The following is a 17,685-nucleotide window of genomic DNA, read 5'->3' as shown; positions in this document are numbered from 1 at the left end:
ACGAATAAACTAAATTATTTCTATAACGTCTCTTATCTCTTCTGTATAAGAGAAATGGTGACAGGAATTAGAAAAAGAAACTATCTTTGGAAATGAACGAAGGTAGTGATGGGGCAGACTAGAAAGGCCTGGGATATGAAACCAGACTTGCTCACCAAGGTGGGATAATAACTGGAGCGTGGACACAGGTGCTGTGAGGAAATACAGCCCAGAAGGCAGAGCGCAGAAGCCCCTGTGGTTTGGGCAGGACCTCATGAGAGTCTTTGAGTGCAGGAAGAGACAGGTGGGCTCTCGAGAAAGGCAGGTGTCAGAACACCAATCTTGGGGCTGGACTTCAGAGCGAGCCAGGGTGTTAAGAATTTGGTCCAATAAGAATTGGGGTAGTAGGCAGGCTACAAGACAGACAATGAGGATACAGGGGAATGAGGCACAGGCCCAGTTAACAGAAAGGGAACCTGAAATGCAGACATAATTAGTAGAAAAGTGACTTAACACAGAGATCCCAGGTTTGGAATAGAGGGACTAGATTCTTCCTGCCCAAAGTCAGGAATGGCTGGGGTAAGGCTAAATGCAGCCCTAAGGGCAGGATCTCATTCCTGTCCCCATTTTACTGATGGGGAAACTAAAGCTTCGTGAGGTTGACTGACATCAGCTCTTGCATTCGGGGTGGTGAAACCAGGTGGGAACCAGGCAGTCTGCTCCAGTAACAGGACCCCACTTCCCAATCTCCCTCTCTAGGGATATGACGTTGGGGAAGAGCAGATTCGTGGAGCACCTCTCGTGTTTTAGGCATGGTGCTAGGCATTTTAAGTACACTATTGCATTTGTTCTTTATAATCCCTTCTCAGACAAGTTTCGTTATTTTATGATGAGAAAATACAAGGTTAAATGGCTTGCTCGGTGTTACATAGCTGGCAAGTGACAGATTCTGGATGTAACTCATGTGTGTCTGACCCCAAAGCCCATTATTACATTATGAACTACATTAGGAACTTCTCTTGTCCTGAGTTTCAGCTGTAAATAAGGAGCAAGCTGTTTTCTAAAGGGGAAGTTCTTTGATTTTAAGCAATTTAGTCAAATGATCAAATGTACAAGGTTAAATGTGCAAGTACAAAGCTTTCTTAGAAAGCAAGAATGAGATATTTTCATGCTTGTTACGATTTTAGGATTGCTTCTGAGTGACTTGGCAGGCGAGCCTTTGGGTGAGCATAGGGTTTTGTCAGACCTGAGTTTGAATCCTGACATCACCACTGGGTGTGTGAAGCACCACGGACAGCTGTTTAACTTATTTCCTCATCCAGGACATGAGGACAATAATACCTATCAAAAAGGTTATAGTAAATATTAAATATAAGAATATAACTTTCCTAGTCTAGTAGCTTAGAGCATAGTAGCTACTTAACAAACGTTAGTCCTCTTCGCTTCTGTCTCACGCTGTCTGTAATATTCCAATGGCTGCTCCACTTGCTTATGATCTGGTCCCTCATCCACGCCTGCCCTTCTCCTCCTCAGCCAACAGCTTGCTCATTTCACAAAACAATTTCCCACAGTTCCTCTCCCCTCCACCGTCCCTCATCTGATTCTAATCTTCAACTCCAAGTGGTGAAATAACCTTACACAAAGTTCTAGTGTATGCAGATTTATGTTTTGTACCACCTTTTCCTCATAAGCACAAGAACTTTTGTTCAAACATACTAAAATTGTGAGTCATTTCTATTGGGAATAATTGGATAAAGGGAGACTGGCCAGTTTGGAATGTTAAAAAAGAAAATATCTACTCTGCTTTGGCAACCGAAGTAGGTAACTCAAAGGCTGCCATTTTTATCTCAAGCAGACACATCATCTGCTTCTTTGAGACAATGATGGGACCCAGGAGGCAGTAGTTAACAACTTTGAGTTATAAAATCAGAAAGGTGTGGAATATTTGCATGGAGGCCCAGAAAGAAATAATTTAGGATAACTTCAACTGTTCTCACTTGGATAATGAGTGGATGTCGAAGCAATTAAGATATGGAAAAACACATCTGGGGCTAGGGAGTAACAAAGATGAGGATGTTTAATTGGAAATTGTATCTCCTAACCATCCTCTTCTGAAAAAGTCATCCAGATTCTGAGCTTAACCAGTCCCTTTGCCATTACTCCAGGATATCTTCCACTGAGCTGCCAGAGTGAACTTCCTAAAACACAAATTAGACCTGGACTGGCGTCCCCACTGCCTAAAGATTCATGTCCGCACTACATAGCTTGGCACAGCAAGTCCCCACAGTCTTATTTTTTACTACCTCCACACACACTCCTGTGCTCCAGCCACACCAAGCTCACCCTTCCCTGAATATATGATGCTCTTTGACAACATTCATTTTTGTAATATGTTATTTCTCTAGTTAGAAGACTCCTCTAACTCCCTTCCCATCCAACAAACATTGCTCAAGAAGCTGGCCTGATGTTATTTCTTCTAGGAAGCCTTCTCTGACTTCTGAGGCAAAGATCATAACTGCCTCTTCTGTTCCTGTAGCACCGTGTCCATGTACTGTTCTTGCCCCAGGATATGATTTGCTTAGGACCCTGTGTCCCACGTTAGACCACATATGATCCCTCAAGGATGGGGATCTCATCTTATTCATCTCTCAGCCCCTGTACTGATCACAATAACTGGCATGTAATTGCCACCCAATAATTATTTCTTGAACTAAGTAGTAAAAGAACAAGCAAACATATTGAATTAATAGTGCCTAACTTAACAAACAACACACATTTACTGTGGTTAAAAAACATGTGTTCTAGAAAACCTCTGGAAGGATACAGAGACACTGATAACAGTAATTGCCGCTGGGGAAGGGCTGGAGGACAGGGGAGGGAGAGAACCTTTTCACAGTATGCCCCATAGTACCCCTTGAAATCTGTGTTCAATTCAATTCAATTCTGTATTCAATTCTTGAATTCTGATTGAACCATGTGCATGCATTATATCATTATATACCCAAAACTAGTTTAAATTAGTGTGTGTGTGTGTGCGCGCAAAACAACCTCATGTCGAATGGTTTCATAATTTCTTTTCTAGCAAAAATTTAGATTGTCAGTAGAAGTTTGTGTGCACTTGTCCTCTATTTCCAGCTCTCATCTGGGTTTCATTTGGGTTTCGAGCTATATGGGTGTTTAGAAAGCAGCCTCTGGCCGATAAAGACCCACTGAGCTGTATTGAGACCTTCAAATCTTAACAAAGAGTTTGAGGCCAGAGTGGCTAACAAGAGTTACCTCTCTCTGTCCAGGCCTCATTTCTACTTTTGAGATCTTGGGGGGTTCGCTGGTTGGGCAAAAATGAATGAAATCTGATCATTGAGAACCCAGCACAGAGGATTTTTCAATTCTTGCGGGACTGTGCACACGTCTGCTTTGAGGTCTGGGGTTTAGAAGGTGCGTTTGGATCAGGCCGAAAGTGGTGGATTGGGCAGTCTGTAAGTTTGCCATCCTATTCATATCTCAGTTGAGGCTGAGACTGGTAGGTACCCCTAAGTTCATGCAGTTTCCTTTTCCAAGAGTCAGAGTAGTTAGTGATGTTTTAGTGTACGAGTTGTCCTTTATATGGTAGCCTAAATGTTTTTCACTGCAAAAACATTTCTGTTTCTGATCCATTTTACCCTCTAGGTATAAACATCTTAAGGATACTTCTGATATGTATGGAGCCGTAGAGTAGGTGCTATAATGAAAGAGCTCCATGTATGAATCCCAGCTAAGCTAATCATGTGATTTAACCTCTCTGTGTCTTCATTGACAAAATGGGGGTAATATAACCAATCCCATAGGGTCCCCCCCATAGGACTTTTTAATTAAAGATTAAATTATGCGATTGGTAAAGCACCTGTCACATAATAGGAATTCAATAAATGTTAGTTCCCTGCTCACTGCCCTAAATAACTTATTAGTTTATCTAGATAACAGATGTTTTTGCATAGTGAAGTACAGCTATGTTAAATTCCTACTATTGAATGTGTGTAGGGTGTAAGTCACTCCTCCTGAAAAAATGTTCCTTGTTCCTTGTTGATAACTTGTGTTTTCTTATTGCATGTCTTCATAAATGTTTCTCAAGGTTAAAAGCTTACAGCACTTGGCTTTTGTCGTATGATATTTTCTTTGATTATCTTTCACTAAAATATGCAGAGTGCCTAAAATTTAAGTCTTGATGATTAGAAGTTATATATTTTTTTAAATGAAAAACTAACACCTTTCACACTGAGAAGAATGTTTATCTGGGAATTTTGTGCTAGGGAAAAACTCTTGAAACACTACAGGGAAAAAATAAGCCCGATCTGATTTCTAAGTTAAAATCTTAGAATCCTAAAAACATAACTTCAAAAGATTTGTGTTTAAAGGTGGCAAAGGCAACCTATACTTACTTCTCAAGTGAGTTTTTTTCTCCCCTGGCATTTTAAAGCATGTTAATCCAGGCTCACTCATAAACCTCAGCGGCGGGGGATCATTGTTCATTGGTTTATTATGGGCAGACCGGACTGGTTTAAACTGAGCAGGGCAAGTTAATTATCAAATGTTTTAGCTGGCTCTAACAATGAGTAACCAGTTCTTGTTGGACACGGTCTTACCAGGCAACATTATAAGATGTAGGGAGGGGGGATGGGAAATCGCCCATCAGAATCTGCAATGCAGGACTTTGCTGGGACTGCCCTAATCTGTTTCCCAGGTTGTTCTAACCAGTTCAAGAGCAGTTAAACAAGGTTATGTAAGTGACATGTGATGTAGCCCAAAATAGTGACTGCAAACACAGGCTGCTGTTGCTGGGCAGTTGTCAACTGCTTTTAAAAAAAAAAAAAATCCTCCAGCAAGACAACAAATGGACCTTTAAAAATGAAAAAGAGATTTAAAGCAAAAAGTTAATTTTAAAAGGGATTTGATGAAATAGCCTTTCTGATACTGAAAATGAATGACTTTTTTGAAAAAGGGAAACTTACAGTGTACATAAGGTCAGGTTATTCCAGAGTATCTGTCAGGGGTAGTCAAGTGAAGAGGATTCTTAAAAGTTTGGTTCCCTGCTAATTCACAGAGTTACCATGTTTTAACAAACAGCAACAACAGCAAAAGCATCAGACTTGCTAATGGCTTCAGGCGTGTAATAAATTATTGAGCAGTATATCATTCAGATAGTGATATATATTAAACTATTTTATAAGTTATTGTCCCTTTTAGTTAAATTCTCTTGTAAATTTGAGGTGTGAAAAAGAAAGTTATATTATACATAACACAGTAAACATGAAAGTAAGAGGCTATGGTGAAATTTCTTTGACAGATGGTTTTTTAAAAGGAAAACAGAAACAACAACAGAAGGGGGTTTAAAATATGTCTTAACTGTCATCAAGAGGATTGTGCCCCAACTTTTGGATCCTCACAGTGACCACATCCTCTGGGTTCCCTACCTTGTAAGAAGCTGCAGATCTGGGGAGTCAGGAATCAGGGAGCAAGATTCTGGGGAATTGGGCAGAGGGGGACCATAGGCTCCTTGTTGCAGGATTCAAGCTTGGGAACTCACTTGGTATCATGTCCTGGGTCGTTGAGATCCAAGTCTCAGGGACTCTGGTGTTGGGCTCTCTCTTCATCTCTAAGGGACCTGTGAAATAGCACCACTTTCCCCACCCAGATTCTGAACAAAGTGAGAAATGAAACAAACGAGCGGCTGGTGGAAGATAAAATATCAACTATTTTTTGGTAAATAAGTTGAAGGATATGGCTTCATGGTAAGAACAAAAAAAAAGGTGGGAAGGGCCTGCTACTTGAGCCCCAGAATTAGTAAGGTACAGGCAGTGCTGGATCAGGACAGCACCCCTTCCAAGGCTGGAGGCTGCTCTTGCTCGCTGAGGGAGTTCTCCCCCAAGAGGAAGAGGATGGTGCTGAGGCAAGTCAGATTTGTTCTTCTCAGACTTCCTAATCAAGGCGGAGTGAGTAAAGTAGGTAGAGGCCTGAGGTGCTGCGTCCATGGAGCCTGCTCCACCTGTAAGGAAACATGAAGGAGGGAAGGGGGCAGAAGTGTTCCCCTCCAGGAGGTCCACTCTGAGACCCCAGGCACAGCTTCTTCGAGGAGATGGAAAAGGATCGGGGGTGCTGGGCAGGGGCAGATGTCGATGTTCAGTCCGTTCTTATTTTCTCTATTCAGTCCCCCACGTGTAAAGGGCTGTGCTCCCAAAGTGTGATGAGAAGTTGGTTTTTCACAGTGTAGAACTTTTGGGATTCTCTTCAGTCTAGAATCACTTTAATTCCCTGCCTGGTTAAATGCCTGCTGATAAGATCAGGTTCAACCACCTCTTTCTCTGCGTCTTTCTTTAAAGATTCTAAAAACTATTTATAGGCATCCACGCTGGTGTCCTGGTTCTTTCCATATCTGCTTTTACTTGAAAACTTGAGTATTTTCTTGCTAAAAGGGGACTACCCTGATTATCAGCCATGCTTATGGCTTAGCTCTCAAGTGGAATAAAAGAGGATAGCGTATTTTTCCAGATGTAGTTAGAGGCGCAGAACACTGCTGAGGAGTTGAAGGAGGTGTATCTGTACGTATCACTGAAGATGAAATTAGTCGAGCAGGAGAAAAGCAGAAATAAGACTTCTTCCTAAGGTCACAAAAAAACAGTAATAGGGAAGATTTGCCACAGGTGCTGCCGCAGCCTAGGGCTGGCCATCAGCCAGGGTCAGACAGGCAGGGGACCACTGGCTGCATGCTGCACGACCTGTCTGCACTTCAGGACTCCTCTAAGGATGGTGTTTGTGATTCAGGACACACCTCTAGGTCTGTATGTGTGAACAGAGATACAAATGTACAAAGTGACCAATCTTGGAAGTTTTTCCATTTTGTTAAAATAAGCCACAAAATATATTGTCTTTCAAATATATTATTTGAAATATATATTAGTAATAATAATGATAAAACACCAACAATAAAAACATCAATAAAAGTAACAGTCCAGTATTACTATATCAGATATCTGCCTCTGATCCAACCTTTGCTTACTTTTCCTGAAATGGCAGTAAGTTTTGCTAAGTGCATCTTTGAGCTCTGTCCGCCCGCCCACCTCTCCTCTTTGTGCTCCAGTGGATCAGTGTCACTTTGAATAAGGTGCATACGAGTTTGGACTTGAAAGTTTAAGTAGTGAAGGGCCCTAGAAGGCCTTTAAGTTAGAAGGGTTAGATAATCAGATTTGTGATTCGGAAGGATCACTGTACAGGCTCGATGGAAGATGGAGGCTCATGGCCCTGAATGGGTACTCAGAGGAGCCCTGGGTTTCCGGTGGAGTGCCTCCTGGGTCGCTGCCGGGTACCAACGGGAGCACAGCACCTGGGAGGGGTCTTAACGTTCATTTCAAGCAGAGTAGCTCTTCTGTTTCTGTTTTAACATATTGAGGTCTATGAAGAGTTAATTTTTTTAGAAAGCTTTTAAACTTTGAGTCATTTGATTTAGAAGTGGGGAAATAGTAGAAGCAGGTAGACTAGTTACAAGTCCGTTGAAATAATAATGATAGTATGAAATAATACATGATAATAGCAATAATACATGATAATAGGAATAATACAGTGATAATAACAAATACCATTCATTGGATCCTTACTGAATGCCAGTGACTGTTCTAAGTGCTTTATGTGGTATATTCATCTTCAAGATAACTCATGAGATAGGCACTCTGATAATTCCCATTTAACAAATGAGGAAACTGGTGTACAGGAAGGTTAACTAACTTATCTAAGGTCACATAGACAGTGAGCAAGATTTCAAACTCCATAATCCAGCAGTTCAAGTAGAGAGCCTGAAAAAAGGGGGTGAAAGGACTGGTGGACATGGGTAGGACTGAAGAGAAACTCAGGAGAGAGAATCATCAGGACCTTGTGACCAATTGGATATTGAAGGTTGCAGGGCTTGGAGGAAGGTGGGAGGGGTGCATATAAAGGATGACCCTGAGGCTTCTAGTTCCAGCAACTGGTTGTAGCTTTAAGGATAGGGAGTGTAGGAGGCTGGAAGAGGACTGTCTGTGGGGTGGGGACATTTTGTTTGATTTCTGAACATGTCGGGTTTGAAGTGTCAGAAACATTCAGGTGGGAGCATTCAGTGGCTAGATGGGTGTGTGGCTCTGAAACCCAGAAGAGAAGAGAGGGCTCAGGAGCCTGCTTGGTGTTGTCATCCCCAGGACGTCCTCTGGTCACCAGAGTGTAAATACTGCTTGCTCCTTCTCTGTACCCCTGGCTTCCTGGGCTTCAGCCAACCAGATCAGATGCTCACTGCACATTTAACAGTGTCTCTGCTATTCCTGCGCCTCATCCTTTGCTTGGGATGTCTGTGTGCCTGTCTTCTTCCTGTTTCAAATCCACAACATTCTTCAAGGCTTACTTTAGATGCTTTCTTTCTGCATAAAGCCTTCCTCATCCCTCCACCCTCAGATGTAATCACTTCCCTTTTTAAAGTCATACCACATCAATCTCACATGATATATCTTAACCATGTAAATATTCCCAGCCTCATCCACCCCTAGAAAGGTCTTACGGGGAATGGACTATGTTTTGTCTGTTTATATCTTGCTTTAAAAATCTTTGCTGGGGCTGGCCCGGTGGCGTAGTGGTGAAGTTCACACACTCTGCTTCTGGCGGCCCGGGGTTCATAGGCTCGGATCCCAGGCGCCGACCTGTGCACCACTCATCAAGAGATACTGTGGCAGGCGTCCCACATAAAGTAGAGGAAGATGGGCACAGATGTTAGCTCAGGGCCAGTCTTCCTCAGCAAAAAAGAGGAGGATTGGCAACAGGTGTTATCTCAGGGCTAATCTTCCTCACCAAAAAAAAAAAAAAATCTTTGCTGAATAGAAGTAAATTATTGTCTGAGAACACATTTTAAATCCCAGAACCTCTTTTTTCTTCTTTGCCAGAGCCTTGATCCTCAATTTGCTTGTCTGTAAATATCTGCTATCCTCACCTACTCTCATCTGCGGGGGTGCGGTTTCCTTCAAAGCTCCTGGCAAAATGAAATTCAGTCTCTCAGGTTCACCTTTTCTTCTGTCCCTGAACATGTGTGCCTACTTACTTTTAAGGGTTCTGATATTAAGTAATATTCAAAAACAGGTAAAGCATATGAGGAACAGCAATACAAGGAAGTTATAGCTTTCCAGCGTCTTATACTACTCCTGTGGTCTTGAGCGCTCATCTAGAATTCTTAGATGAGTTGCAGACAGATCAGAGAGTCCTGGCTTTTTGTCCTGTGTTTATCTTAAGGATGTAGTTCACCAGTCTCACATCCTTGCAGCTTTTAGAAAAAGTTAAGGCTTGAAGATGAGATCAGAGCTGAAGAGTGTTTTGTCTCAAGTGGGCCTTTGCATCTAGAGGTCTTCCTAACTCAGTGGCGATATTTGCTCTCACAAGAAGTTCTTTACTCACTCATGTTTAATTAAGAGTTGACATGTTTGTTCTTTAGGTTTTTTCATACTACTTTTTTTTTTTCTCAGACTGAGCTAACCCTTAAATAAATGATGCGTGATAACATCACTATCATCTTTTTTTTTTTTTTTTTTGAGTTCTTACCTCAGGCCAGGCTTTGTGCTTTTTGTTTTCTATATGTTAATTTGAATCCATCTCACGACCTACAAAGTAGGCATTATTATGTCCATTTTATAAATCAGGACGCCTTGGCTGAGAATCTCACAGGTCTTATTGACTGAGGTAGGATTGGAACCCAGGTGTATCTGCTCACAAAGCCATACCCTTCCCACTGTGCCTTCTCCCTGCTGCCTTCCCCCTGCTGCCTTCCAGATTTCCACCTTCTCCGTTCTAGCATTATTGATGCTTTAAGGCAAGACCCATATGTCACCCAATCTGTATTTTCTCATTTGGGACCAGCCCAAGTATAAAAAGAAAATTGGTTCTTGATTTCAAAGTAATTGAAAATTTTAAAAGACAATTTTTATTGAGTTCAATAACTTTTAAAATGATGAAATTAACTTTTAAATGCTTGCTGAATCATTCTACAGTTAAAAGCAATGCCATAGTTGAAAACAACAGAAAAAAATGATACTTATGATTTTTTTATTTTTGAACTCAACTTTTTTTTTTTTTTTGAGTTCATAGGCATTTTCCCTTTGATTTGCGTATTTCTGGTTTCCTTGTAGGTCTGTGAGTTTATGTTGCATAGGTACTAACTAAGCTTCCTGGTACCCCATTAGATTTACTCTAACCTTGGCAACTTTCTATTTTCTAGAAGGACTACCTTTTCTCCAAAAAGCTGCCACCCCAGGCAGGCGTACATTGAGCTAGTCCACACAGGTGGATGAGTGACTAAAGTTCCCTGAGCCCTACTGGACAGACTTTCATTCTTAAAACGAGATGCTTTTACATCCAAGTGATTCTATAATGGGTACAGTTTAAGGCGATCTAAGCAACTTCAGTGGAGAACGAAGTGGGCTGTATAGGGTAAGTATTTAGGACCCAGGACAGCGAGAAGGCACACTTACTTACTCTGCTTGGGATTCTAACCCTGATTTAAGCTGTTTCTGCCTTTCACAGAACCCTCTACTGCTTCCTTGCAAATCCTCAGAACTCTTTTTCTTAATTGGTGTGTGTGTAGAGCAGGGAGTCTGAAAGATACCAGGATGGAGATAGGGCAGAAATGATTGGTACGTGTGGGTCTTGTGTAAGCCAGTTACTTAGTTGCCAGTAGGCCTTGTGTGAACATTCATTACTGTGGGTTCATTTCTGTATACAACATACCATATGAACATGTAAGTTCTGTATGTCGTACGTGTATTTAATTCATTGGTAACCATACATTCATCATTCTTTCAACATTTATTCAGTAGCAACTATGTGTGAGGCAGCAAGCTGTTTATACTAGATCTCTGCTTCCTCCATTCACTGATAGCCTAGTTCTCCATAATGTCTAGTAGAGTGCCATAGTGCTTGTCGATGGATGCTCTGCAGTTTTGTACAGAAGTTTTAAAGGAATATTTTAGAATCTTGAAATCATATCACATTCATTTTAAGCGTTTGTATCACCCCATGTTATGGAAATGTGCATTTTTTTCCTTTAAGTGTCAAAGCACTTTGTTACAGTGCTTGCTCCCAGCCTGCTAGACAGAACTTTCTCTAAATTTTTATGAGGAAAATTAATTATGATCTATTTGAAAATTGTGGGAAATTTGCATTTCCCCTGTAATTATAGCTTTTAATTTATTTAGTTTCCAGTTTTTTGTACAGATTCTTGAGTACATATGCATATTAGTGTACTGACATTGATAAAACGGGTTGTGGGTTTTTAGACTTGGATGTGAGGTGATCACTGGATTATATTCTTTATAGAAATAGCCTATAGATGTATATTTTCTTCTAAAAGGAAGTGTATTAGACATTGGTAGCTTCTCATTAACATTTTGAAAAGTTCAGCTATTTATGGAAAGAGCCCTCATCTTCATCTATTAAAATTAATTTATCCAAAAAAAAGCAATAACGTAAATGGTTTAATACTTCAGAGAGGAGCTAATATGGAGGCTGAATTTGATGTTCTCATTTCCCCTTCACGGAGGTAGTCTTCAATGAGGTTCCCCATGTATTTCCAGCTTTCTGCCTTCTGGTCACAAGGTAAGATTCCATTTCCTGCCTGCTTGTGGTTGAATGGGATCATTGGACTAGATCTGAGCAATGAATAATGAGTTGTTCCTTCCCAGCTGGAGCATTAGCTTTCCTAATTCAGATTGTACAGCCCCTCTGCCATGAGACTTACAATAATCACCGTGGTAGCTGCTCCATCAGCCTGGAGCCCACAGTGAGAAGACATGGAACAGAATTCCCAGCCTATCTGCTGTTGCCTAATTAATTAATCTTTACCAAGAGCCAACTTTTGACTTTGTTGATTTTTCTTTATTGCTTGTCTTTTTTTCTTTGTCACTCATTTCTACTCTATTATTTTATTTCTTCTATTTGTTTTGGGTTTAGTTTCTATTTTTTCTAGCTTCTTAAGGTAGAATCTTAAATCATCAAATTTAAACCTTTCTTTTTTAATATAAGTATATAAAGCTAAAAATTCTTCTGTAAGTACTCCTTCAGCTGTATCCCACAGCTAAAATTTTGATATGTTGAGTTTTCTTTATTATTGAGTTTGAAATATTCAGTAATTTCGTTCGTGATTTCTTCTTTGACCTATAAATTATTTAGAAGTGTGTTGCTTAATTTTCAAATATGTGGGGCTTTTCTAGGTAGTCATTTTATTGTTGATTTCTAATTTAGTTCCTTTGTGGTCAGAAAACATACTGTGCATGATTTCAGTCCTTTTAGAATTTGACACTTGTTTTATAGCTCAGGATATGTTCTATCTCAGTGAATGTTCCATGTACACTTGAAAAGAACATGTGTATTGTGCAATCATGTGACCTAAATGTTAATTAGGTCAAAGTGTTTGATAATATTGTTCACATCTTCAATATCCATACAGATTTTCTAGATATTGATTGTTCTGTTGGTTGCTGAGAGAGGGGTTTCTTAATCTCCAACTGTGATTTGGAATTATCTTTTTTCCTTTTAGTTCTGTTAATTTTTGCTTGATGTATTTTGAAGCTCTGCTATTAGATGCATTCATATTTAGGATTGTTATATATCAATTTAATTATTATGAAATGACATTGTTTCTTTGGTGATACTCTGTCTTGAAGTCTACTTTAATATAGCCACGTTAGCTTTCTTATGCTGACATTTTACATTGTGTAGATTTTTCATCTTTTAACCTTCGACCTGTTTTCCTTTAACCTGTCTCTATATTTAAAATGCATCTTAACACAATTTAGTCTTGCTTTCTTTATCCAGTCTTCCATCTTTGAGGTTTAATTGGAGTGTTTAAACCATTTATATTTAATGTAATTATTGCTATATTTGGATTTATATCTGTTATCTTGGTGTTTGTTTTCCTTTTGTTCCGTTATTTGTTCCCTTATTTTTCCTTTTCTATGTCTTTTGTGTTATTTTTTAGTATGCCATTTTATGTCTCTATTGTCTCTTGAACTGTACTTCTTAGTGTTATTCTAGTGGTTGCTTCATGGCAGTATTTCTCAAACATTAATGTGCATCGGAATCACTTGAGCGGTTATATAAAACATAGATTTCTAGATCCAACCACAGAGTTTCTGAGTTAGTAGGTCTGGAGTGGGGCCTGTGAATTTCAATTTCTGATAAGTTCTTAGGTGATGCTGATACTGCTTGTCTAGAGACCATACTTTGAGAACCATTGCTCTAGGGATTACAGGACGTACTCTTAATTTATCATAGTCTACCTTGGATTAATTTCGTGTATACCATTTTAAATACTGTTTCAAGTACAATGTAAGAAACTTACAGCAGTAGAATTTCATTTATATCCTTCCTGTTCTTTGTGCCATGTTCTCAGGTATTTTAGTCGTACATAATTTATAAATCCCATAATACATTTTTATTATTTGCTTTAAACAGTCATTTGACTTTTCAGGAATTTAAGAAAATAAAGAAAAGTTTTATCATATGTTTATCATTTCCAGTTTTACTCTCTTTTCTGTACATCACATTTCAGTATGGTATCATTACCCTACAGCATAAAGAACTTGCTTTTTCATTTCTTATAATATGATTCTACTAACAACAAGTTCTCTTTGCTTTAGCTTATCCAAAAATGTCTTCATTTCACCTTCATTTTGAGAAATGTCTGCATTGGCTATTCTGGGTTGATGGTCTTTGAAGATATTATATGTTGTCTTCTGCCCTCAATTGTTTTGATTAAAAAATCAGTTATTACTCTTATCCTTGTTCCCCTTTATGTAATGTAATTTTTTTTCGCTCCAGCTGCTTTTAAGAATTTTTATATTTGTTTTTTAGCAATTTAACTATGTTATGCCTTAGTGGTTTTCTTTGTATTTATCTTTTGGGGCATTTGCTAAGCTTTCTAGATCTGTGGGTTGTTGTTTTAGTCAAATTTGGAAATTTTCATATATTTTTCTGACCTATTCTCTTTCTTCTTTTTTCTGGGACTGCAACTACAACATATTAAATTACCTAATGCTGTCCCACAGGCCATTGATGCCTTGTTCATTTATTTCTTAATTTTTTTCTCTTTGTGCTTCACTCTGGTTGATTTCTATTTATATTTCTTTAACTTCACTGATCCATTTTTGTCCAGGGTCCAATATACTGTTAATTCTAACCAATTTTATTTTAGATATTGTATTTTTCAGTTTTTGGATATCCATTTATTTTTGTTTGTTGGTTTTTTGTGAGGAAGATCGGCCCTGAGTTAACATCTGCCAATCCTCCTTTTTTTTTTTTTTTTTTGCTGAGGAAGACTGGCCCTGGGCTAACATCCATGCCCATCTTCCTCTACTTTATATGGGATGCCGCCACAGCATGGCTTGACAAGCAGTGCGTCGGTGCGCACCCAGGATCCGAACCAGTGAACCCCAGGCCGCTGTAGCGGAACGTGCTCACTTAACCGCTTGCGCCACCAGGCTGGTCCCCTGTTTATTTGTTTTTATAGTTTCACAAATCTCTCCTGATAGTTCCCATTTCCTAACACCTTTTATTCATATTTTCTTGTGCAGTCTAACATTAATTTTACAATCCTTATCTGCTAATTCAACTCTGGGGCAATTGTGAGTCTGCTTTTACTGACTAATTCTTCTATTGACTCTGGTTCACGTGTTTCTATTTTTAAATATTTCTAATAATTATTATTGTATTCCAGACCTCCTGGAGACTCCAGATTCTGTTGTATTTCTCTGAAGAGTATTGAGTTTTGTTCTAGTAGTCAATTAAATTACTGACAGATCACTTTGAACTTGTAGAGCCTTTGCTTTGTGCTTTTTTAGGATGGGTCTATTTTGGTTGTGCCTTTAACCCTAGGGTAAATGTCTTAATGCTGGGATACAATATTTCCTCCTAAGGAAGGGACATCCTAGAATTTCAGTTGGAGATCCTGGGGTATTTAATGAGTCCTTCTAATCTGGTGGTATTGAACTCTTTCTCCCTGTGATAGGCAGCAGCTGAAATAACTGCTCACCTCTTTCAGCCTTAAATTGTTATTTCACCCCTGGGCTCTTTAGAATCTCATGCTCACTTCAGGGGTCAGTCAAAAATTTGAGAGGAGTTAATATGTACATTTTATCTCCCTCCACTCCCCATGACACCCTCCTTTCCAGAATATTCTTCAATTTCTAGCTGTTCTGACAGTCCCAAAGTTTGTTCTCTGCCTTCTCAGGCCAATAAGACTAAGGATTTTGCCTGGTTTCTATCCACCCTACATTGAATGGAATACAAGACCCTTAGGGAAAAAGCCGTTCAAACATGAATCTTGTCTACAGTGATTCTCTTTTTTCAAGAGTTAATTTCTTCCAGCTTCTGCCTGCTTTTGGTTGCTCCCAAGTGCCTTCAGATCTTTTTTCTCTCCTTTTGTGGACAGTTTACAATTGTTATCTGCAGGAGGTTTATCTGATTCAAGCTGTTTAGCCACTACTAGAACTGCAGTTCTCCCTGTAATGGACGTGTAACTTGAATGAGAAATAAATCTTTTGTTTCCTTTACCACTGAGAATTTTTTTTAACCATAGGATTATTCCTGTGGCTCTATGTTCTGACAAATATATAGCTACTAACTTGCATAGAGGCCATCTCTGAGAACTTTCAAGTGGACTGTTAATAGTGTCTCCTACTTCATTTTTCTAAAACACAGCTCTGCATTTGATGTTCTGTAAGCAAGAATCTTCAGTGACACCCCGTCACCTGCTGAATAAAATCTGAGTTCCTTCACTTGTCCTGCAAAGCCTCCACTCTCTGGTCCCCAGCATTCTGGTTGTCTGCCCTATGTTAGCATTATAGTAGAAAATCATTTACCCCAAAAAGACAGGGATGGGATTTATTCTGGATTAGCAATCTTAATACTAGGAGAATACATGGTTTAAATAGGACACGATCAAAAGTTTTTTAAGTCTTCTAGATGCGTTCTCTTGTTTTCATTGTGGGTTTTTTGTTGTTTTCTTAATATAGAGTCAGGGATGGAACACGTATTACATATTTGTGTAGATGCAAATTCAAATCTTTAGTGTTTACACAACTGACAATATAAATTACAGAGAATTGTCTGAAAACTATTATGCTATTCCTCCCGTGGTCCCTTATAACTCTCCCATCCTATCTGTGGAAGATGAATTGGTGGCAGCAACCACACTGGTTGGTAGAAATCACGTACGCTATTTCAAATGTTGCACCTGTAGGGAAGGTATCCTGCAGCTATTACAGGAACATGGATTTTTAAAGCGTGTCCATTAAAAAAAAAATCCTTATAGCCCAGTCTCAGCTGTTGGAAGTTTCTGTTTTTGAACACTGGGAGAAGAAAATCTTCTAATGTGTAGATAAGACAGTGGCCATTTCTTATGCCTTCTTGTGTGCCTACAATCTAAGAGACTTAGTCACATTTAATTGTAGATTCACAGAAGTGGAAAAAACCTTAGACAACCCCAACCTCTTACGCAAATGTTTTGTGGCCTTGAACACGTAGTAGGTTCCCGATAAATACTTGTTGAATTAAAACGAATTAAAATTACATTTAGTTTTCCCTTTGGACTTTAAAGTTTATTCAGTTCAGCCTGAGTTATAGATGAAATCTGTGGTTTTGTATTCAATTTCACACCATGCAAAAGGCACGTAATGCTGGTTGCCACTGGAAATACTGGATGATAAAGTAGAATGTGCCTCATTCATAGAATGTCTCTTTGCTTATTGTTTCCAAAGAGTACTTTCAGTATCCTCTTGGATCACTGGTAAATTACATTACAAATTGATGTTTAGAAAAGGCTCTAGCCTTAAGGCACAGTGATGTTGTCAGACTTACTGAATTCTACTTCCAATTCCACCTTTTTGGTAAATCACTTTGCCCCTTCTAGGATGAGTTTCTTCCTGTGAACAATAGCAATAATGATAATTGCCTTACCTATGTCGTAGTGTTGTCGTAAAGCTTAAATAAGATAGTGCTATAGTAGGGCCTTAAAATTTTATTTTAAAAGTGGTAACGTCTTACCTAAGATATTGTGCAGCACCATGAAACGTTATATTAATCAGTTATAGTCTTTACCATGAGTATTGACTTTGTGTAATTTTCTACACCTACCTGTATTCACTAAGAGCCTTCAGATCTTTAAGTGATTAGATTGTTATAATGGTGGGGTTTTGTTTCTTTACTTTGACAGATCTCTCTATTCTATTACTGTTGTTTTATTGATATTATTATTACTAAGATTTGCCATAATGTTACTGAGAATGTGCTCTAGATTAAATTATTTTAATTACATTAAGTGGTGCACATTATTTTTGTTGAGTATTTACTGTAATTTACTTAGTAATTTCAAACAAGGGAGCATGATGGTACTAGGCTGAAGGGAGTGCTTTAGAGCCTGTTCATTGCTTTACAGGACCAGTGACTCCCTCTCTCTTTGTCTGCGTGTTTTCAATGACCACTCCTCGGACCTCTCCTCTTTCCAGTCTGTGCTCACTCTCTGCACAATCTCATCCAGTCTCATGGCTTAAAATAATCGCCACAAGCTGATTACATATCCAGCCCAGACCTGATTACCTCTCCCTGACTCCAGACCTGTGTGTCTAACTGCCGCCATGACGCTTCCACTTAGATGCCTCTCAGGCATCTCAAACCGAA

General features: G+C 39.2%; 1 protein-coding gene across 1 annotated transcript in view; it reads left to right on the top strand.

The window, feature by feature from the left end:
* Positions 1-17,685, top strand: part of NR3C2 (nuclear receptor subfamily 3 group C member 2) — a 326,353-nt gene that overhangs the window by 206,866 nt on the left and 101,802 nt on the right. The gene's annotated exons all lie outside the window — the stretch shown is intronic.

This window comes from Diceros bicornis, chromosome 11, assembly GCF_020826845.1.
Source record: "Diceros bicornis minor isolate mBicDic1 chromosome 11, mDicBic1.mat.cur, whole genome shotgun sequence".
NCBI classification, from domain to species: domain Eukaryota; kingdom Metazoa; phylum Chordata; class Mammalia; order Perissodactyla; family Rhinocerotidae; genus Diceros; species Diceros bicornis.
Note: the sequence above shows the minus strand (reverse complement) of the source record. Positions and strands in the feature narration are given on the sequence as shown.